This window comes from Gobio gobio (genome assembly GCF_949357685.1).
Source record: "Gobio gobio genome assembly, chromosome: 15".
NCBI classification, from domain to species: Eukaryota; Metazoa; Chordata; class Actinopteri; order Cypriniformes; family Gobionidae; genus Gobio; species Gobio gobio.
The window spans coordinates 23,372,495-23,396,675 of NC_137108.1; positions in this window are offsets into that span (position 1 = coordinate 23,372,495).

Here is a 24,181-nt window from a genome sequence, read left to right on the forward strand (position 1 = left end):
TCGCACAGAGACACGCAGGATTCGTATTTAAATAGTCTTTTTGCGGTTTATTATTCACAGACACTAGTCTATATCACCAGATGCGTTCTCAGGTACCGAAATTTGGTACCGATTGATTTAATGTGAATCGGTACTCGGTAGTACCGACGTAATTCGGTCGGTGCCCTTAAAAGTACCGAGTTCGGTACCCAACCCTAGTGGTCAACCTTAATTTTATGAAGCGACGAGAATACTTTTTGTGCGCAAAAACAAACAAAAATAATGACTTTACTCAACAATTTCGTTCTAGCCTGTGTCAGTCTCCAATGCAGTTTCCGTTGTAACTAAAGTGCAACTCCTGTGTCATCATTTCACGCATGCGTCGTGGTGCTCACGTGAACAGCATCGGCTGCCGTCTTGAAAGTGTCAATTACATTTCTGTCTATAGAGGGGTCAGAGAGCTCTCGAATTTCATCAAAAATATCTTAATTTGTGCTCCGAAGATGAATGAAGGTCTTACGGGTTTGGAACGACATGAGGGTGAGTAATTAATGACAGAATCGAACTATCCCTTTAAAATTTAAAAGGAAGTGATTTACATGTGCTTTAGTATGTTATTCAATACAGTAAAATAAAAAACAAGGTCTGTTCTCTAATGTCTAGAAAGTACGGTTGTGCATCCATGTTTGCCTACCGTATTTGATGTGCTCTGTGTGCGTTGTTCAATGTTTACATGTGAATGAAATCCTGAATTAAATATGTTCATCATATAAAGCAATTGTGTGTCCTCAGAAGACTTGGATTAAACGGTTTGATTCATATGGATTACTTTATGATGTCGTTATGAACTTTTTGAAGTGTCAGATTTTTGGTATAATGGCCCTTTAATAGAGGGGCAGAAATCTGTCAGGAAATCAAAATCAGAAATCAAAAATGTCTTCATTTGTGTTTTGAAGATTAATGAAAATCTTGTGGGTTTGATACAACATTTTTGGCCGAGCTATCCCTTTTAATATTATTTTGTAATTTTTCCCAGTTTATTTGATGTTGTGTGATTTTTAATTCCACTCATGTCTCCCTGTTTCTTCATTAACGATTCATGACACCTCATAACATGCAAGCAAGGAGACGTTTCCACAACAGCACAAATGACCCAATAAAGCCACATGACGGGAGTCGGTGTTACCTGTAAAACAATCCAAACTGTGCATGTTTCATAGCAGTCGTGTCAAAGATTGAAAGTCCACGACAGGCTTTTTGTCATGTTTACAACATTCCCATTGACCTTTAATAATGACCATGTCAAACAAAGAGTCACGGCGCTTGTACAGCGAGGGCAGATGAGGCCAATAACGCGACCATTTCCGATTACATTTACATTTATTTTCTTGGCAGACGCTCTTCTACCAAAGCGATTTGCAAGAGGCTGTGTGTGTTGCATCGGTGCAAACCGCTGCATGTTTGTGTGTCGTCTGTGCAGTGGAGTGCTGGGGTGCACATGAGTGTAAGTGTCATTTATGCCATGTGAGCACATGTGCTCCCTATCACCAATTTTATTGTGTATGTCTGTGTGCGAGTGTGTGTGTGTGTGTGGTCGCTCTGTGCATCTGTGCCTGAAATTACATGTTAGTGGGTAAAGCCAAGTGTCCTCTTGCATGTGTGTGTGGGTCTGTGTCTGTGTGTGTTGAGGCGGGCACAGGAGGAAGCTGACAGCTGTGAGAGTGTATCAGTGTCCATGAAGATTGTGTTGATGTGCACAGTGTGTATCCGGCTTCTTTTCTGGCACCCGGTGTGTGTGAGGAATGGCCAGATGTGGTGTGAAAGCATGTGTGTGTGACTGATTAAGAGAGTGTAATTTGATGTGTGTCCTTATTTCCATTCCAAGTTGTCGATGCGGATATGTAGACGAAACTTCACAAACAACTTGGTCTGTTTTAAGAGTGCAGGTTAGTTCCCGAGAGTATCTGTCTACATTGAAAAAAAATGAAACAACTGTAATTTATTTAAAGTGCATTTTTGTATTGGTCTAATTGAAAATCATGGATTTCGGTTTTGTTTAGTTTGTGTAAAAGCAAATAACACTCCACACATTTTGTTATTTATTGTCTATTCAGAATTATTTATGAGCAGCAACCTTTATTTTGAGTGTGTCATTTATGCCCCACTTTCCAAAATGGGGGTTGCGTGGAAAGGGGTTAAATAGGCCTACCCCCTGTGGAGAAAATCAAGTTTTTAATGTTATTTATATGTGGTGTTTTTAATATGCTTTAAGACAAATCATGTGCAAATTCATAGGTCAATGCCATTGCTGAGTAGTGTTGTCACGATACCAAAATTATGAATTCGATGCGATACCTGACTAAAATACCTCTATACCGGTCAGAGCCCTGCAGCGTAAGCACGTCCCACGCCGTGCTTTATTTTCTTTTGCTTTCTTTGTCATGCGCATATATATTTGACTGTTCTGCTTTCACGGTTTAGTGAATGTAAACAGTGGAAGCAGAGTTCTGCACACATGTCCTGACTCCTGCTGTCACACATCGACGCAAATTATAAGAGTTCTGTCATTCTTAAAGTACCGCTACTAATGAAATGTCAAATCGTACCATTTTTAATAGCAGGGTATTGTGATACTTATTGCTGAGTATTTTCTCCTTAACAGCAGTAAACCATAGACAGTCACAAAAACGCGGCTTGAAATCGATGTTCTTTGTCACAAATATGTTGTAACCAATCACATCAATGTGCGGGCAGACTTTAGAATATCATTATCTATGCTGCGAAGCAGGGGGGTCTCAAGAGAAGCCAGGTTATCCCGGTATATTTTTCTGTTGATATGAAAAATCTGTACGTTTAGCAATATAGCGGGTGAATAATGTATGATGTATATTATGATGAACTATAGGTCTTTCTCCACTGACGTTCTAAGTTCAAAGCGTTTTCTAAGGATATTGATTTTTAGAAGGCAGCTGTCTGACTCTGAGATGTACTACTTCTACTTCTTCTGAATTAGTTTCTGGTTAAACATATATGGCTGAATTAAACCAGTGTTTACACTTGACATTGAGCAGCGTTTACTATAGTAAAGTTGACATAAGTGGATCAGGTATTTCTGAGCTTGAGTGGAGGCGGGGCTCTTTTACATGGATTCGTGCTTCCATTTGTGCATGGGTCCGTGCACTAAATGAAGCAAGGGTGTAGAGATGCATTCATTACAGTCTTTTTAACTTTTTTTTAACTTTTTTTAACTTTTTAACTTTTAACACTAAATTTTTCAACTAAACATCGAAATACATCTAAATAATAAACTAAATTAACCATTTCAACTAAATTACTGATCAAATTATTGATCTAAAGCCCACACTGTCACTGTATGATACTTGACATTTTTCCAGAATGGCTATACAGCTGAATAAAATTATGCTGCATTATTTTCCTGTTTAACACTGTAAAGCTGCTTTGAAACAATCTACATTGTTAAAAGCGCTATATAAATAAAGTTGACTTGACTTGACTTGACTTTTTAAGGCATGAAGACATTTTTTTCACAGGAAAATAAAAAGTTTAAATATGTAATTTTGATGATCAAATGTGAGTTTTAAGGGATATAATTATTGAGTACAGGGGCATTAAATAGTGTAATGTGTAGAACACATACTGGCTAGCTTTACTGACTGGCGAAATTACAGAGCTGCCAACTCTCACGCATTGGCCGTGAGACACACGCATACGAATGGTCTCACACGCCACACCCCTGATTTCTCACGCTGAAGTGTCAACCTGGTCGGTCAAATGCCTGAAAGATGAGTTTATAGATCTACCAGGTACCAGCTACTCGTTATCGACTACGGTAGTTATGCTTTCAGTGAGGGGATTCAAGATAAATGTGCAAATAAATACGGCGTAGTGCGACCAAAAGCTACATTCCGTTTTGGGTTCTGACGAGAACAAGTCTGTAATGAGCGAAGCGGTGCGGTGTGACGCTCAGCTCAATCTCACGGCCCAAGCGAACGCTCCACTCATGAACTGCGCGCTCACCAGTAAAACAACGTTCGCTCAAATCCAGTTCTGACATGAAATTTGCCTGTACTTGCTGTAGCTATTAAATGTAGCTATTTTGTTTAATATTTATGTTTAAATATTATAGTGCTATTTTAAATTTAATCTGAAAAGTGCATAGACAAAGTCAAAGACATAGGGTCAGAAATGATTTTGAATTTCTTTAAAGCCAAACAGACGGAGCGCAATAGAATAGGAACGCAATAAATCTGACTAAAATATACATATTTCTAAAATATTTGTTGTTGGACAGTAAATGTGCCATATGTGGAATTTTAAACCCACAAGTAAATATATTTTTTATGAAAGTGACCATTATGGGGTAATCAAGTATTCTAATAGCCTATGCTTTTTCAAAATTATTAATTTAGTTTTTGGCCACCGTATAAACCCCCTTTTTGCACAATGTATTGCATAGCCTACATTACATTCACTGTATTTCAATATCAACATTGCTTTTAGGACATCAGTGGGCAGGATGTGAGATAAAATTATTAAAATAAGTACAGATACATTTTTTTCCAAATAGAAAAACTTCGAAAAAACCGGGATATATATCTATATATATTATATACCGGGGTATATACCGTTTTATCACCATTCAGCCAAAAAAGTATTTGGTTTACAAAATCGCATGATTCTGACAGTTTTTGCCATTGAAATGACTGGGAAAAAAGTGTCCCAATAACCCTGAATTCACCCCATACTCTTTGAAATCATAATTACATTGCATTATGTTGCTTGAAACCCCAAATATTACAACATTCTTCATTAACAATTGTTCAGTTATTTGTAACAATGCCATTGTAAAAATGCTTTTTGATAGTAACTTAGCTATATTTTCAAAAGGGTAGCTTGAATGTAACAACTAGTTTAACTTACAAGTAGCTTGTAAGTTAAAGTAGTTCTATTTAGACAAAATCATGCCTCTACATAGTGCTTTAAAATGTTGTCTTATAGATGCATTTTGTCTTAATAGACAAAGAAATCAACAACAAAAAACAATACTACCCCATTCAAATACTGATGCAGAGAGAATGTTTTCTGTGGTGAACCACTGAAGTGTGTGTGTATATATATATATATATATATATATGTGTGTGTACAGGGAGTGCAGAATTATTAGGCACGTTGATTTTCTGATCATATTTTTTTTCCAGGCACATTTGACCAATTCCAAACCACAGTAATCCTAATAACTACTATTGATTTAGTATTTAATAATGTATAAGTGATATATAATTGTTCATGAAGGCTGGAAATGAAAAACACCTCATATTCAGGTGTGCAGAATTATTAGGCATGTTTTCTTTTACAGATAAATTGAGCCAAAAAAGAGATTTAACTCAGACTGAAAAGTCAAAAAGTATTAAATGCCCATGAGAAGGATGCAATACTAATGCAATACTAGACATTGCAGTTAAGGCGTGACCATTGGACAGTGAAATGCTCGTTGGGTCAGCAGGATCTGACAAAAACAGGTGGTGAAGTAAAGACACCTGTTAACTGCAAAAGAATTAAGAATTAAGGTGAAGAATTAAGGGTGAAACCATCAGGAACCCTTTAGTCTCCAGCGCCACCATTTTCCAAAGCTGCAACCTACCTGGAGTCTCCAGAAGTGCAAGGTGTCAGGATCTCAGAGACTTCAGTTAGGTAAAGAATCCTAAAAAATGACCCCCACTAGATAAGAATCACAAGCTGAAGTGTTGTAAAATACATGAAGCCTGCTTTTTTATAGGCTTTATAGGTTTTATAGGTTGAGAGTGACTCTTGAAGGACCAGCACCACATCCTCTAGTACCACTGTTTGAAGAATTCATCTTCCAGAATCTGGCAGTACGTTTTGGGAGTTCATTTTAGTCCATCCTGAAGTCCGTTTTGCAGAGATGGACTAAAAATGAACTCCCAAAACGTACTGCCAGATTCTGGAAGATGAATTCTTCAAACAGTGGTACTAGAGGATGTGGTGCTGGTCCTTCAAGAGTCACTCTCAACCTATCTGTCCATAAAGCCTATAAAAAAACCTTCTTCATGTATTTTACAACACTTCAGCTTGTGATTCTTATCTAGTGGGGGTCATTTTTTAGGATTCTTTACCTAACTGAAGTCTGAGATCCTGACACCTTGCACTTCTGGAGACTCCAGGTAGGTTGCAGCTCTGGAAAATGGTGGCGCTGGAGACTAAAGGGTTCCTGATGGTTTCACCCTTAATTCTTCACCTTAATTCTTAATTCTTTTGCAGTTAACAGGTGTCTTTTCTTCACCACCTGTTTTTGTCAGATCCTGCTGACCCAACGAGCAATTCACTGTCCAATGGTCATGCCTTAACTGCAATGTCTAGTATTGCATTAGTATTGCATCCTTCTCATGGGCATTTAATACACTCTAAAAAAAAAAAAGGTTCTATATTGCACCAAAAATGGTTCTTGGCTCGTAATCATAGGGGAACCTTTTTTAGTGCTACATAGCACCAATTTTGGTGCTTCAGTGGTTCTTCAGCGGTTCTTCAGAGGTTCTTCAGCGGTTCTTCAGAGGTTCTTCACCGGTTCTTTGACTAAGGTGCTATATAGCACCTCTGAAGAACCGCTGAAGAACCACTGAAGCACCAAAATTGGTGCTATATAGCACTAAAAAAGGTTCCCCTATGATTACGAGCCTTTTTTTTTAGAGTGTACTTTTTGACTTTTCAGTCTGAGTTAAATCTCTTTTTTGGCTCAATTTATCTGTAAAAGAAAACATGCCTAATAATTCTGCACACCTGAATATAAGGTGATTTTCATTTCCAGCCTTCATGAACAATTATATATCACTTATACATTATTAAATACTAAATCAATAGTAGTTATTAGGATTACTGTGGTTTGAAATTGGTCAAATGTGCCTGGAAAAAAAATATGATCAGAAAATCAACGTGCCTAATAATTCTGCACTCCCTGTGTGTATGTATATATATATATATATAGAAAGAGAGAGAGAGAGAGAGATAGATAGAATGTTTTCTGTGGTGAACCACTGAAGTGTGTGTGTGTGTGTGTGTGTGTGTGTGTGTGTGTGTGTGTGTGTGTGTGTGTGTGTGTGTGTGTGTGTGTGTGTGTGTGTGTGTGTGTGTGTGTGTGTGTGTGTGTGTGTGTGTGTGTGTGTGTGTGTGTGTGTGTGTGTGTGTGTGTGTGTGTGTGTATGTGTATGTGTATGTGTATGTGTATATGTATATGTATATGTATATGTATATATATATATGCTGAATGAGGCAAAAAAAAATTAGCTTTGTACCGCGACACAATTTTGGTTGGCCCCACCAAACCTCACTCCAAGATTTTTCGAAAAGTTGGCAGCTCTGAAATTATGCAATTATTGTGGGTTTTATAAAAAAAAATTGTACATGGAAATGATACATACTTTTAAAAAGACATTACAATAAAAACTGCAACAATAATATGAAACTAAATGTTTCATATCTAATTTAGCTTTAGATTTTGTTTATGGTGAAATTGAGTAAAAAGCCCAAAAAATATTATACTGACCTACATTAAGTAACATTTTGGCTTATGTTTAAAGAAAATATATATCATGTATGATCTGTATAATACATAAATATTTTTTTTGATTTAATATTGAATCAAAATGTAAGATTTGAAACAAAATAATAAATATAATTTGAGGAAAAGTTTTTTTAAAAGTTGGTTCAAAGTATAGATTTTTTTCAGTGCACGCATTGTGTTACTATGTGTGTGTGTTGAGAGCGTTATTATGCAGCTGTTGTCAGTGAAGCTCCCTCCTCACAGCGGTGTGTGTCTGAGAGGTGTGAGGACTGAGGAGGGATGCAGTAAGACTGCTGGCTTTCAGCTCTAGCTCTCCTCCTCCTTCATCTCCTCTCATCAGCACCTCCCACTCATCCTGTGCCACTCCACTGGCTCCCAATCCATTCTCTCCCCACCGCACTGAACAGATAGGAGCACTACATTCACTTTGGCTCATGTAGAACTGTAACCGCCTTTCATTTTTGGATGCTCATCAGATGCTTCATTAGGTTTTTTGAAAGACTTCATTCTTGATTGGCCAAAAATGTAAAACAATACGCTTGTTTGGGCTGCCCACTGAATAAAACCACATAGCGAAACGTGACAATCATCCGAGACAAAAAACGAAACAAAAAGCTAGAGAAAAAACTAAACATGTATTCTAGTCATTGCAATTGCATTTCTAATGAGTAGTATTTGAGGTCATTTAAAGATACAGACAAAAACAAAAATGTGTGTTGCGCCGTTGACCCGACTGTTATGATATCAATGCATCTAAATCTGTGTGTTTTTGCTGGATAATGGTCTTTTTGCACTGTAGCGCTCAGCGAAGAGGCCACTCTCCCTGATGGATTGCATCTCCTGGCTTGCTTATTTCCCCCGCTCTCAGGAAGTCTCTTTCTCCAGGGCAATTTCCACTTTAAATCTCAATCATATTCAAATGTTAGAGTGGCACAACACAGGGCAACTGTTGTTTTTTTTTTTTTATTAAACCCCCCACCAAGTTGATGAGGTTTTTCAGGTTTTTTCAAATGAAACTGTGCGATTTAATCTAGGCAACCAATGAATAGCTAATGCTCATGGTAGGTAGTCAATTATCTGTGCATAGAGGCAGGAGGAACCCATTCCTGGTCATTTATAATTAAATTTTAGTTAAGAGTCCGTTTGAGCGCTCAGTATCTTTGGAGGAGCTTTGATTCAACAGCTGAAGCTTGACTTACACGCATCATTTACCGCTGTTGTTCAGTGCTAACAATCTTTTAAAGCTGCAATAAATTAGCTTCTCTTGTTAAATCCACCTGTACAAGGAAAAAGAAATTCAACGACCAACACTTGTTAAAGAAATCCATATCCAGCCTTGAGGTGCTCAGATTCTTTGTGGGTTATACAGAAGCTTGGATCTTCTGAGGACTGGTGGTGTTATAGAGGGTGAAGTCGGATCTTAGGGCAGACGCTGCCCAAGGGCTCATAGATTTTGGATGGTTTATGATCCAAGTTGACTCACGGCATTTCCCTCGGTGTGTCCTTAGAACGTCTCTAATCCTTAAAACACTCCATTGTGCTTGACAGAAAGGCAGGATGCAGGATCTCAGTGGGGCCTGGAAGCTTAAGGGATGTGCTGGTTGAGCCAACTCTAGGCAGGGCATCATGTAGGGACCGCCACAGAGGTTTGTGGTGCTGAACTCCTACTCGAGGGTCCTCGGAGCCAGCTGCCGGCTGGTAGCAGTTTCTAGGAGCCCATTCATCAATGTAGAGCCTCTGAATAGCAGCCAAATATTCAACCTAGGCTCAATGGAAAAATGTGCCTCTACCTACATTTTTGCAAAACTCCAAAAACATAACTATACATACAATTCACTGCAGTTTCCAGATTACATTACCACTAGTAGCAGTAAAACACCTGCAACTTTTATTATGATTACATGGCCAGATTATAAATTAATAATAACTTATTTTCACGCAGCAATTTTCGATCAAATCCCGCGCCGAAATTTCTCTGCACTGTACTATACGTGTTGTACCCATTGAAGAAAACATATTTAGTTTCATAATTATGTTTAAATATTATAATATTATTATTTTATTTAATCTATGTTGATTATGAAAGGTGAACTGCATGAGTAAGATTCTGATTTCTCAAATTCTGTGTAAAGATGCAATGCCATATAAAAGCAGACTTAAAATACGCCGGGTCTGACCCACCTCAGCCCCTAGTATCAAAAGCGACGCTGAAACGGTTTTGATTCAGTGTAAATGAATGCTAACTTGTGCCGCCCTAAATTACGTCATTGTCATGACAAACGCCTGTCAGTGTCAGCTGAGGTGGCGCGAGAATCAAGAAGCGGGAGACAAAACCTATAGGAATAGCTCCATATGTTTTAGACAAATTAAAAAATGTCTATCATTAAAATAGAGTCCTGTAAAAGTCCTGTACTCACATCGTGAAGCAAACCACCAAACAGTCGTGTTGTGTAATCAATTGGTGTTCGCCGTTTGTAATCTTCCTTTGAAGAGATTGCAGATCAAACGCGCTGCAACTTTTCCCTCAGATGCGGTAAATGCTTTACTCAATCAGCGTCACTGTGATTGTGCATTGTTATATTATATAGAGAACCATATTTCACGACGTCAGCCATTTCTTTATAGCATTTGTTCCAGCTGCCACAATTTTATTAAGAAATATAAAATAACTATACCATTTAGTCTTCAATAGCCTATCAGTATCACAGAATTATGACAAACATCAAAACGTTATATATATAGCATGCAGAGGAAAGATGCCTTAAGAAGCAAATATAGCTGACAACAGCGGAAACAACTGTGAATGCTCTGTGGTTTTTGGTCATATAGAGTAATACATCATTCAAAACGGAGGTGTCTACTTTATTTATTTATTTATTTATTTAATTAATTAATTTCTTTTTTATAAACTCACAATAACAAGTTAACATTGAGCCTTTGCACAATTTAGAAAAAAATCAGGATGCACTTTCTGCCGTCTCGGTCTCCGTGAACTGGAGCACGTCTCATAAATGAACCGAAACTCAGCGTATAAGCTATTTGCCTCACAGACATGAGAAATATGTCTATAGGAAGCTTGAAATGTCTACTTTGCAATGAAACCATTCAAAACTAAAAGAAATAGGCTACTCTCCGCTTATGCAATCCATATGAAATGTGCATTTCTTTCTATAGGCGCGTCCACTACTGCGGAGATGGCGAGTCAGCATCATCAACTTCATCTATGCAGCCGACACTGACACAGAAAACACTAGTTTATTAATTAACAATTCAAATGTCTCCTTGCTATTTTTGACACGTTCATAATCATTACTTTTGCCGTTTGTTTTTTGGAAGCTTTATGCGTACGCTTGAGTGCCCAATAGGCTATATATAAATGCTCATTATGGTTTAGTATTCTCTCCAGTATATATTTAAATATTTAAATTAATATAATGTGTGATTGACTAATGGCTTAAATGAACATCTAGTAGTCGACATGCATGTCACAAAGGTAATTCGGGGTTGAGCGAGCGGTCCTGAGCGGACTGAGCGAGCGGAGCAGAATCTTCAGAAAAGCACTCACTACTCCGGAGGAAATATTACCACTCCGCTCACATGCTCTGGTTGGTGACGATAGGCAGATACATGGCATGGATGTAGTTTGAGGGGCTGTTTTAAAAAAATCGAGTGTTAGGAAGTCCTATGATTTCGGTAAGAAAGCAAGGTGAATTAGGAGAATCTTTCTTTTGTAAATGCAGTGAATGAATTGCAGGGGATCTATTTTATTAGAATGGCTTGTGAAATTGTTCTTTCCTTATGGACGGGAAACTTGTTTTCTCAGCATGGATAAATTGGGCGAATTAATGTCTTTGGCTTAGCTTGTTATGCTAATTGAGGCCATGGGGGTTGATTTTGGTGAATGGAAGTTATTAGGGTGCTGATTTATGAATGGGAGGATGCATAGGTGTTTCTTTGTTTTGTGAATGGGGACATAGGAGCCTGTTGGATTGAATCGACTCAGCATAACCACGAAAATGTGCATGTTTGAGGCAGAGGCACGGTGTGATCGGCTGGCACGCTACACGAGAACATAGTGTTCTTCAACCTTTAAAGCAGTTCAGGGCCTCCGAACAGAAGGCAGAAGGCGAGTGGGAAAATGTGAGTGAGTGTGAGAGAGAAAGTGAGCAAAAATGCTGCATAGAGGGCTGTGTGGAAAGGCCAGCTCACAAATTTCTCATTTCAGCTCTCAGGTTTTCCAGAATGAATTGAGAAAAATGATTCACACTGAGAGTTTTTTTCTGTAATGTTGTTCTTGTTTATTTGTTCAGATGTGGCTGCTGTTTCAAACATCTCCGCTTCCTGCCTTCATCAGTGAAATAAATTACGAGATAATGAGAAAGAGGCTGCCATCGAGGACCTGCTATTTCTGACAGTGAATGTTGTGCTGGTTTAAAGTCACAATGAAGGAAAGTGGAATGGTTTTTATTTAAGACCAATATCAACATTCGTAAGGTTTTCAGGACTCCAAAAAAGTCTGTGTCAACTGGCTGTTCTTTTTTCATCTATTTGTATTGAATTTATTTGATGTAGACACAAATGCTGTTTCTAAAACCTGCTCTGTCCGAAATTACATACAGAGTAGGTTCACTTTCTGCATCCGTTCTATATATTCTGAATGCGTGTAGTATGAATGAAATCCAGACCCTCCATGTTGGCTTGGCAATACCATGTGACCTATGGTGTCGCTTCCCTGCCATTCATGACTCTTCTCCTGTGGCCTCATGGGATAGTAAAATGTCCATCAAATGCGCACTCCAGAATCTTGGCGGAATTAGTAGGTAACCTGGGTACATTATACCTGTTTTTTGAATACTATATAGTACTTAAATGGTACCAGCATTTCTGCAGTACCGAGCACCCGCTTATAGACACAAACGCTCTCACAATCATATCTGTTGAGCACATGAATGCAATGGCCTATCAGAGATGCTAGTCTGTCAGTTAGTCAGAATACGCTGTTCAATGCAAGCTGCACACTAGCGAATCCTTTCATTTCAACCAATAAAGTGTAAGTACAATGTATAAGAGATTCATTGCTTTTTTATTATAACAGGAGTTTTTGTGAGAGTGCAGAAGCTTGCTCTCTAAACATTGACTGCCTAAGTGATTATAAAGGGAATAATCTTCTCTTGCTTGCTGTTTATTACCCATTCACAATCAGTATGCAAAGTTTCTGTATTGACAATCGTATTTAAATAGGCGATTGAATCGTAAAATGCGATGATTGACAGTGACAATAGGGCCGTTGCGATTATCGCAACATTGTAGTAATACGATACTGACAAGCTTACTGCAGATGAATGAAAGCAACTAGGGATGCACCGGTTGACCGGCCAAAAATAGGAACCGGTTTTCTTTGTATTTTTCTGCCGATTTTTCCGGAAGTGCGCCCGCATGCACATGCGCATATATTGCAATCATTCGCGAACATGTCACTTGTGTGTTACAAACGGAAACTGGAGAACTGAGGGAAGAGACGAGATACGCTGAAGGGAATGAAGAGCCGCTTTCCTGTGCGAGCTGTTCAATGTTGCGCGAGCTTACCACTCGGCGCCCTGCACAAGCGTAGATAGTGAGCGTTTGTTCAGCTCAGCTTCTCACGTGTTGGATCGGATGAGAACGAAACAGACTAACTTGTGACAAAGCCGAAATACTTCTTTTGTAGCCTAAAGAAGAACATGCATACACTTTTGAAATGAAATACTATCAGTTCTGTAGCCTATAGGATGATCATTTTTATTTTACCTTAAAATTACATTGACTTAATTTGATTTAAAAAGCACCTGCTGTAGCATCTTAGTTTTTTTCGTTGCACTAAACATTATTTGATTTAACATTTTGGAACAATTATATACTTTGGTTTTATTTAATTTAACTGGTAAAGACTTTTTTTCTTTACACTGAATTTAAAAACAAATGCTGATTTAAGTAACATCTTTGTTTGGATTGCAGAATATGCAGTTGTTGCCTTTAATTTCACCTTTCAGCCTTTTAATTTCCAATTCAATTTCCCATTAATTTCAGATTGCGGATTTGTTTTCATTAGCCAAAAGCCAATTTATCCTTTTAAATACCAAATAAACATCTTGTTCATGTATACTTTCATAATTTTATTGTGTAAAAAAAATCACTAAAAGCAACCACGATGTTTACATTTTTTCTTTTTTTCATAAGGATACGCCCTTGTTTTACACTTCATGCATGTGTATTAAATGTTAAACAAGTTAATAATGATAACATGTAATTTTTTTCCACCAACTGGCTTTTTAAAAATGTAATTAAGACTCTGTATACTGTTGTGAATGGCGTCAGCGCATCGAATCAGTGCCATTGATCTCTATGAGGTGAAGCTTCAGCTTCAGCGTTACCCCGGCGACGCATTGCTGGTCGGTTCAGCCTTGTAAAGTTGTGCTCAAAGTTAAAATAATTTCAACACTTTGTTTAATTCATGAATGAATCTGTGTTTTTAAACGTATTATTTGAATGAACAGTTTAATGACTCACTCAAAGACAGTCCCTTGCCACCACATAGTGGTGTAACAATGTAACCTGCACTGACTGACAGTCCGTTTAAAACGCGCAGAGACGTTCACACCTAGAATGATAACTATTAACCTCCACACCAGCGGCCGATATTGTTTGGTTTATTATAAGCTCGTGCTGCAGTTTTGTCATCTGCCGCTTTAAATGCTCGAGTTCTTTAAAGCTGCATGGATTCTGATTGGCTGTCAATGTTCTTATAGTTCATAAGCTGGAAAAAATTGTTCTGAAAGTGATTCCAAAGATGTAGTTTTTCTGTGCCGTTATAGTTGTGGTGTGAGTATTTTATATTTAGAACGAATGTGAGCGGGCCTTGATGTGAACGGGCCTTTATGGCACCAAGAACGATAACTATTTGTGGCCGTCCACACCAATGAACGATAACTGACTTTTTATTCTAAGCTTGCGCGCTGCGGTTTCAAAGTCTGTACAACATGTCATTGAACACGATGTTGCTGTTCTCGTGGCATTGACACTGCTTTAACCAGCAGATGTCATCAGCATGTTTCGAGTGTAATTGATCGAATCTAACTGAATTTAGCTGTTGTAGTCGATAGTGAAGTGGAATAAAAACACAACTACAAATTCAAAGGAAGTAAGACAAATTTTGTCGAGACTAGTGCTGGATACCTGAGTAATTTTGTTACACTGTTTGCGAGCCTGGCATAATGATCTGATCTCCATTAATACATCTCACGATTTATTCCGAAGGTATGACCGATTGCTTTCCAGTCAGTATATCCATTTTCTTTAAAGTATCCTTGTAAAGGGGGTTTGACTTGTCAAACAGTGGCAGATTTTTCTGGACCTCGGCAACTAAATTCTCTGCAATGTTGTCTGCCATTTTAAATGGACAAGCCCTTACATTCGAATGGACTCTGGTTGGCTGTCAGTATTTTATCGTTCAACTGGGAAAAAAAATTCTGAAAGTGATCCCAAATATAACATTCCCCAGTATCGTTATAGCTGTGCAGTACTGTTGCACGATATACCGGTACTAGAAAAGTATCACGATACCCTGCTATTAAAAACAGTGCGATATGAAATTTTATTAGTGCCGGTACTTTAAGAATGACAGCACTCTAATAAGAGCAGTATTTCTTAATTTGCGTCGTTGTGTGACAGCAGGAGTCAGGACATGTGTGCAGAGCTCTGCTTCCACTGTTTACGTTCAGTCAAATATATATATGCGCATGACAAAGAAAGCAACAGAAACATGCATGCATGAGAAAGTAAAGCACAGCTTGGGACGTGCTCGCACTGCCGGGCTCTGACCTGAAACACGCATGCAATTATTGGGTTTGAATGGTCAATAATATGTAAATATACACGTCCTGACAAGTATTCCGGTAAACACAGTCAGGTATGTCTTTAGTGAACATATACAGTTGAGTAAGAAATCCGATGTGTTCAAGGGCCGGATCTAAGCTGCGTTCCATTCGACAGGGTCCCTACGCAGTGTTTACTGCTCCCTACTCCCTGAGCACGGTATATCAGTTGAAGCGGACTGACAATTATTGCTCATTTGGAACGTCATCAAAGAAAGGCAACAAGAGGAGTCACGCAGATTATGATATAACATAAATAAATATTAATTTATTTTACTTTAAAATTTAAAACCATATAATAGGCCTATACATATACAAAACACACAGTATGTATCTAATAAATATGATCAAAACATTGTATTAGTTTATTACATAGACTGCTGTATATTAAATTGACTATTAACAGATTTGAAGCTGCACTGTAACTGTCATTCAATATGAAAATAAATTTGGATTTGGTTAACTGTGTATAAATGTGTTCTTAATAATGGTCATAATAATTGTAGCGGTCTCATCTCGTGCGCATTCTTTCCCACGCGCAGCTGCATAGTAAACATTCCTGAGGTAAATAAAGTAAAATAAAATAAAAATTACAGTTTTTTTTTTTCTCAACACACTTTTGTTTACTTGTTTACTTTGTTACTTTGTTAACATATACATGCAATAGAATATGCAAATGTGACATTCATTGCCATAACCATTCATAAATACTCTAGTTTATATAAATGTAACAATATTAATGAATACTCAAACGCATACATTAGCTCCTCCATCGCAGAGCTGTTTAAAAACTCTTCTAATGGCTCTGCTCCATCAATAGTTGTGACTGGTGACGCAACGCGCAATGACAGTTCATTGATCTTCGCAGTCCACTTACGGTCGAATGGAACGCACCTCTAATATTCTGTGTGATTTAATGTTAATCAAACAACAAATGAAAATAGAAAATCACCCCAAGCTTGACTGAATAACTTTAATATATGTATTAAGAATCAGTGTATAGTTAGAGTGAAGGCTATGCCGTTAGTTTTTTTTTTGTTGTTACATTTGATTATTTAATTTCTTTCTTGAATGCTACTGTTAAATAGACCTACTATAGCTGAAATATAAACCATTGTTTATTTAATTTGTCTCTTTCTTATAGTATTTGTCATTGTTTGTAATTTGCATTTTTGCTTATTTTTAAAAACTAAGATAAAATTAAATTACATGCCTAATATTTTAATTATAAAATGACATTTAAAAATGATTAAATTACTCTTATCTTTATTATAAAGAGGATATGGTCAATGGGAAATGGAAATGGGCTTTGGGTGCTCGAGCCCCTGCCCTTTTTCAAAATGAATCAAAAGTGCCCCTCTCAGACAAATATCAATGATAATATCGTGGTCAATAAAACTAAATAAATGTGATTATTATAACATGACAATGTATACAATGGTAACGAACGGCTCAAAAGTCGGACAATTTCTGTTGAGGCGTTGCCGTAACGTGTTGCTATGGGTCGCGTGCGTTTTAATTGACAGCTGATTTTCCTCTGTTCGGAAGCGGCTCTCGAGCCAAATATGGTCCTTTCAGAGAGTGTGTGGCCTTACGGGAAAAAATTAAACCAATATTTTTTTTTCATCCATAATCAAAGCCAATGTGTTGATTTAATTACAAATCTATATATTATATATTTTAAAGTATTACACAATTCACCAATGCCCGTTTGTCATGTATATACACCAACCAATCGTGATCTGGCAAAGCAAGTTCAAATTCCATTGGGCGATGTGAAACGGTAATTTTCTGTTCTTATTCATAAATCGGTTGAAAATGACATGGACAGACGAACTAACGTTTGTGGAACGATTTCCTGCGGTTTGTCTCATTTTTTAAATTGCATCACTGACAAAATGGATTTTAACAAACAAATCCCTGCACAAAACCATGCAGCAGCAGCAAAAGTCGCATTAATGGTAAGTGTTAAATTCACTTGTATTTATGTTTATTGATACACCGTTTACTATTTCATGAAACTATCAAAGTTAACAAACCCCAAGTGCCACCAGCACCTACAGGCCTATTATGTGAAGGGTAGGCCGGCGAAATGGTTACGTGAAAGGACTTTATTATATTACCATTTTTGAATATTATGCAGCATTATGAAAGTCTCTTATGTTCATCAAGCCTGCATTTATTTGATAAAAAACAGCAATATTGTGAAATATTAAAATAATGGTTTTCTATTTTAAAATAATTTAAAATATAATTTATTCCTGTGATCACAGCTGTATTTTCAGCATCATTACTCTTCAGTGTCACATGATCATTCAGAAATCATTCTAATATGAGGATTTAATGTCAATGATGGAAACTGTGATACTATTTTCAAGATTCTTTTATTAATAAAAAGTTAAAAAGAACATAATGTAATAAAATTTCACAATATTAGGCTACTGTTTTTTTCTGTATTTTTGATTAAATAAATGCAGGCTTGATGAGCATAAGATATATATATATATTTACATATTGCCCCTTTTTTACATTTGAGCCCCTGCCCCTGAAGAACTCTCTGCACGGCCCCGCATCACACTTTACTATATTCACATATAAAACAGATGTTTTACATTATAATAATATTTCACAATATTAACGTTTTTACTGTATTTTTGATCAAATAAATTAGGGGTGCTCCGATTGATCGGCAACCGATCTCTATCTGCCGATAATCGCTTTGGGATGATTGATCGGCGGTCTCTAAAAAAGGCCGATCTCATAAAACGATCTCATGACGACACATAAAACCATGCAGGGCATGACATGCAGCGACACCGTCTCATTCTCTTTCCGGCGCGGGTAAAATAATTATAATGCTGAAGGTGAGGTAAAATTCATATTTCTATATTAAATAACTTGCGCAGTCATTTGAAAACTTTCTGTGAGATGCAAGTTCACAAACAGCGCGAGTGAATCACCGCGTGCGCGCGCTCTCTCTTTCCCTCAAAATGCTCAAATGGCTTCACATCAGCGCATCGCATCTGCACTAAAATCGAGATGCACTTAGTTTAGCCGTTTAGTTCGCTTATGCCTTGGGCCGGCTCTGGGCCAGTACTATATATTTTGTTCACTTGAGTACTTACAATATCTCAAATGTTTCCAACTATTTGTAAATCGTGAGAAAATTGCGTTTTTAACCAAGGAACAGTCAGGGACGTGTGAGGGAGTCGCCTGTCAATGGCGTAATATCCGCGTTACCCTCGATTTCTGCTTTTATTGCCGTAGAAACATAACAGACAGGACGTGTCGCAACCGACGTGGAAAGTTTCATTCAAACATTATGGACCATGGCAAGCAGACTTTGGGACAAAATGAGAACTCAAAAGAGGACCGGTATCGAAGTAGCGTTTTCGAGATGGAGAGAGCTTTGCAACAAACTTCGACTTGACAGAGATGCCGTTCTTACATGTGCTTTATTAGACAGGTGAGCAAATGTACAAAAAAAACAATCAATGTTATTTAGCTCAACACAATGAAATCTTATAATATCATCAGTATGTTATGGATGTTCTAATGTTGATGTAGCTTACTGCTAGTCTCATACAAGCCTGTAGTGCTCCAGTCAGAAATTGAAGCTTTCGCGCCTCGATCGCCCCCCGGTGGCCGGTCCCAGTATAGCTCCTAAACCCCGCCTCTCCATGTATTTGAATGGGCGCGAGACACACTAAACAATTTAATTACACTTCAAATAATTGTTTCCTAAAGATGGTTTCTGTCATTTTAGGCAATTTTTATTACAATAATTTCATTTCAAGTGTTCGTTTTTTAAATAAGTTTAGTTTTAGTGAGTTATTTGATGCTATAAAAACGGGGGTATGACGTCATGATTGACAGCTGAGATTGACGGCTTCTCTGAGTGAACTTGTCACTGAGGCACTAACGGACTTTTTTCTGGATTTTTGGGAGGAGATTGGAGCTTTAGCTTTAATTTCTACACTTCTATAACTGTTTATTTCACACCAATATAATTAATTATTCTGCATCTGCGAGAGTGTGGGCGGGCTTTTGATAATCGCGCCTCTACTTCCTGTTCTCTACTGCGCAACTCCGGTCCCGAGATCGCTACTGCGCAGACTCGGTCCCAAGATGTCAGCGCCGTGAGCGGGCCTATGAAAGCTTCAACTTTGGTCAGCGGAAGTCAATGAAGTCGCGTCGTCCATATTTTTTTACGGTCTATGGTCTCATACAGCCAACACACAGAATTATATAACTTTCAACACACTCAAATGCAGTTTAGATAGTGTAGACCAAGTGAAACAGAATTGCATTTCCTCCCAATTTTAATTCGTCAAATAAACTGACCTGTATGAGTAGTAATTTAGCACTTGCGCGTAGTTGGGTTGAATTAAATATCCTCATTTCTTTATATCCCCATGTGAGATCGCGTGTGTGGTGCTGATATCTGTCTCTTATTAGTAATCGCGCCCAGCTTCATACCACAGTCATGTTAAAACACATAAATGCATTCACTCATCCATAAACATTATTTCCCCATAAACATTATTAGATCCATCGGTAAGACGACAAGCTGTGAAAAAAATAAATTATAAATTTTATATATATATATATATATATATATATATATATATATATATATATATATATATATATATATATATATATATATATATATATATATATATATATATATATATATATATATATATAATATATATATAGTGTAGCTTTAAGGCTTGCAGTGTGAACGTAACCTTAGAAAGCCTCTCGTCCAGTCAGATTTGAGGATCGGAACTGGCTGTTACTTTCCTGCATGTTCATTTAGAGTTTGAATTATTAATAAAGCCTGTTTGTTTTTGAATCTCCTTCATTTGTGTACCTGCTACCCACATCATAACACTTATTTATATAGCAAAATATATTTAATAATAATAATTGTATTACATTTAAAGGGGTCCTGAATTGAGTAATCAACTTTCCCTTGAGCTTTTGATATATAAAAGGTCATGGTAATATAAGAATATCCTGTACGTTTCAGAGCTGAAAACTTCCTTGTTAGTCAAAGAAAAGCTTTTATTGACACCAGGCCCAGCAAACGCTCGATCTCAAATATGCCACACCTTGACGTCATCGTGTGGTGAAACACCGCCTCAACAGAAGAAGAACAACAACGGCTGATTCTGTAGCCCCGCCCACCGACTCGTGCTTGACATGACATAGGCCTACATAGAGCTAAACCGTATCGAATTTCTAAGCAATAAACATACCGAAAAAGCTTAATTCGGATTCCAATATTATGAATGTATGGATGAACTTTATTTTTAATGAATATCCAGCTCACGTGGGGAAGACTTTGCGCGTTTGTTCCTTCATTTCACCACAGATTCGTTTGTAAACAAGAGACTGGATGAGATTACATGAATGAATGAATGAAGCAACACACTAATGTGAGTAAAATATGTTTTTTATATGTGACAGTATTGCATTGTTACAGATCCTTTGAAATCTATTGATTATGTGTACGTGTCTAACTAAACATACCTTAACATAAAGCATGCTGTCAAAGGCTGAAGAATCCTTTATTTGTGGTGTTGTTGGTTCATTGCGATTCGGGATCAGACTCGGACATGTATGGGCCAGGGCTCGCAAAACCCTGCAGTAAGGCTTGTGCGTGCGCGCTTGTGCGGTTCACGGTTATATCCACCAATCGGGCGGGCCAAGTAATAAAAAAATAACATTCCAATCAACCGCAGGTGGATGAGAGATAAATCATTGTGTTTGTTTGATAAACACATTTTGCGAGTCCTGTGAGCTAATCATCATTCCGGTTTCCGTTTTCCCACACGCTTTCAAAACAATTCCCACATGTACTGAGAGGGGAGCTGAATCTAATTAAATATTCAAATATTATCCAATCCTAGCAGTGGGCGTTTACTTCCAAGTCTTCAGTGCGGCATGCCCATAGAAACCGAGCGGTTCTTGAGAGAGCCTCAAAACCAGGGCAGAAAATAGCCTATTAGTTATTCATTATTATTATGTTTTTTAAAGTAAAAACCATGCAAACGTCATAAGTTGACAACAGTATAAAAACATTTAAAAAGCCAGTTCATGACACCTTTCAAATGGCAGTAATAATATTGCATATCGCGATAGTGATCTCCGGGTCTGGCGGTAGCACTTTTAGCATAGCTTAGCATAGATCAATGAATCCGATTAGACTGTTAGCATCTCGCTAAAAAAAAAAGACCAAAGAGTCATTAATATCATTGCGCCTGCTGCACCCATGGTATGCTTAGTACACGATGTAACTACAGAAGAGTCGAGTTTTAAATAGGAAAAATATCAAAACTCTTTGGTCACTCTTTTAAGCGAGATGCTAACGGTCTAATCAGAGTCGATGATCTATGCTAAGCTATGCTAAAAGTGCTACCGCCAGACCCGGAGATCAGCTGAATGGATTCGAAAATGTTAAAACTCAACTGTTTAACTGTTTGAGTTGGAAAATGAGCCTAATACATTTTTTTTTTGTTCCTTTAATGTATTCTTTGTGGAGAAGACAATCCCATAATGCACTGATATGAGCTCAGTGAGATGAATTTAAGGCCACGTTCACACAGCAGCAGAATATGGTTGTCAGCCCTGTATTTGTGCTGTGTGTCATCTGAAGGTTTTAGATCCAGTCACTGTTCTCCACCAGAGCGGCTCTCGTCAGTTTTGTGTTCTATGCGCTACTCAAATGAAGGACGCGAGTGCAACGGTCTGGTTAGCGTGGTCTGGCTAGTGTGTTTACATTGAAGCTTCTGTCGGTTAATGAAGATTTGACGGATAAAATCGCGACTCAATTGGACTCTTGTCGTGTCAAAAGTGTTAAGACTTTTCACTATGGTTACTGGTAAGAGAATACAGGCTTGACTCTCGTTGCACGTTCATACAGACAGTATTCCAGACGCTACTGTAAGTTGCTGTGTGAACGAGACATTTCAAGACTCACACCAGTAACTAAATGTGGTTGTCAATCCGAAAAATTGACAGTGTGAACGTAGCCTAAGATGGCAGAGAAGTGAGAGAAATGTTAACTAATTTATACATTTATGAATTCAGTTATTATCATTTCAATGTAAAAATATATTATAATAAATATAAGATTTAGATTTAGAGTACGCCACACACTAATCCTCTTCTATAGTTAAATTAAAAACTTTGCAGGGATTGCTCTGTAAATTAAATTGAGAGTATAACTAATGCATACATGCTATTTTAAATACTGTAGTCTATGCCAGATACATAGCCTACATTTTGAAATAATTTGAGGCTGTGTTTATTTTAGCACTTCCGTCAGGGAAACAACACACTACAGCCTATAAAACATTTAAACGATTATCAGTAAATAATGGTAACCTAAAGATTATAAGAAAATTAAATATTAGTTAAAAAAATATTTGTTTCATAGCCTATTTCCCCGCAAAGATGCGTCATATACCGCTCTGCGCTTTGAGATGAATGTGGGACACGAGCTGGATAGACACCTTTTTGAATATCGTCTTCATGTTTTCTCCTGATGTTGCAAAGCAACACTTGTTGTAAAAGGTGTGAAGAGCGAATTTTATCTTCCACAGGGTCAAGACATTTAAGCTATGTTTGATTATTCACTGCCATAGAAAACAAAACTAAAATCACCGGTGTGTGTGAAATGCGCTATTCAAATAAACTTGACGCACCTTACCAAGTCTAATAACAAGAACAAAATGTGTTAAATAAAATTTGAAGTAAAAAGGTATTCGTCCTACAGTGTTTATTTTACTTTCTCACAGTAAAGGATGTGAATGGGTATAATAGACTTAAAGGGTAACTTCAGTGATTTAGCATTAAGCTTTGTATATAAACTGGGTCATTTATGCAGTAGAAATGTGAAATTATTTTTGAATTTGGTGCCTTCTAGACTGAGAAAAGACCGAAAATGTATTTTCGTCTCATGTGGATGAAAGACAACAACTCCCAGAATGCACTTGCTTCGCTTCCCTACGAGGCCACTCCGTACACCGTCGTTTTGATCTTCATACTAATACAATCATTTCGTTCAGTTAGAGAATAAACACTACAATTAAAAACTGAACGTGTCTTTTCAATAAAGTGTGGGTGAGCTGAACGAAAGACACGTCACAGACGCAGCAGTGTCAGATTTCATTCGAGCTGAGCAGAGCGGTGGTAAGCGCCAGTCTGGCACGTATTCAGATCGCATATGGAAGCTAAACTATCACAGGAATTCATTGAAAAGTTGAAACACTCACTTTACTCTGCACCGCGCTCCGTTATTATGATTGTCCGTGCGGCCGTCTGTGTCTTTTACATTCTGTGTGTGACGGTGAGATCTCTCCCTATGGGCGGGTTGATAACATGCGGAACAGCTCCATCTAGTGGCTGTAGTCTTTAGCCTCTGGCCAACAAATCCTCCGATGACGCAAAATGACGATATTTGTGTCATCGGAGGAATTTTTGCTTGTGTAATATATATATATATAATTTTTTTTTTTTTTTTTTTTTAAACGACGATATCATCGTCCATCACAATGTTTTACTGTAAACATCGTCAACTGCCAATTAAGGAGACATCACCCAACCCTATCACCATTACTACATGGCACAAGCTGATTGGCCTTTGCTGATTTCGCAAACCAATGAGATTGCTTTCTCAGCA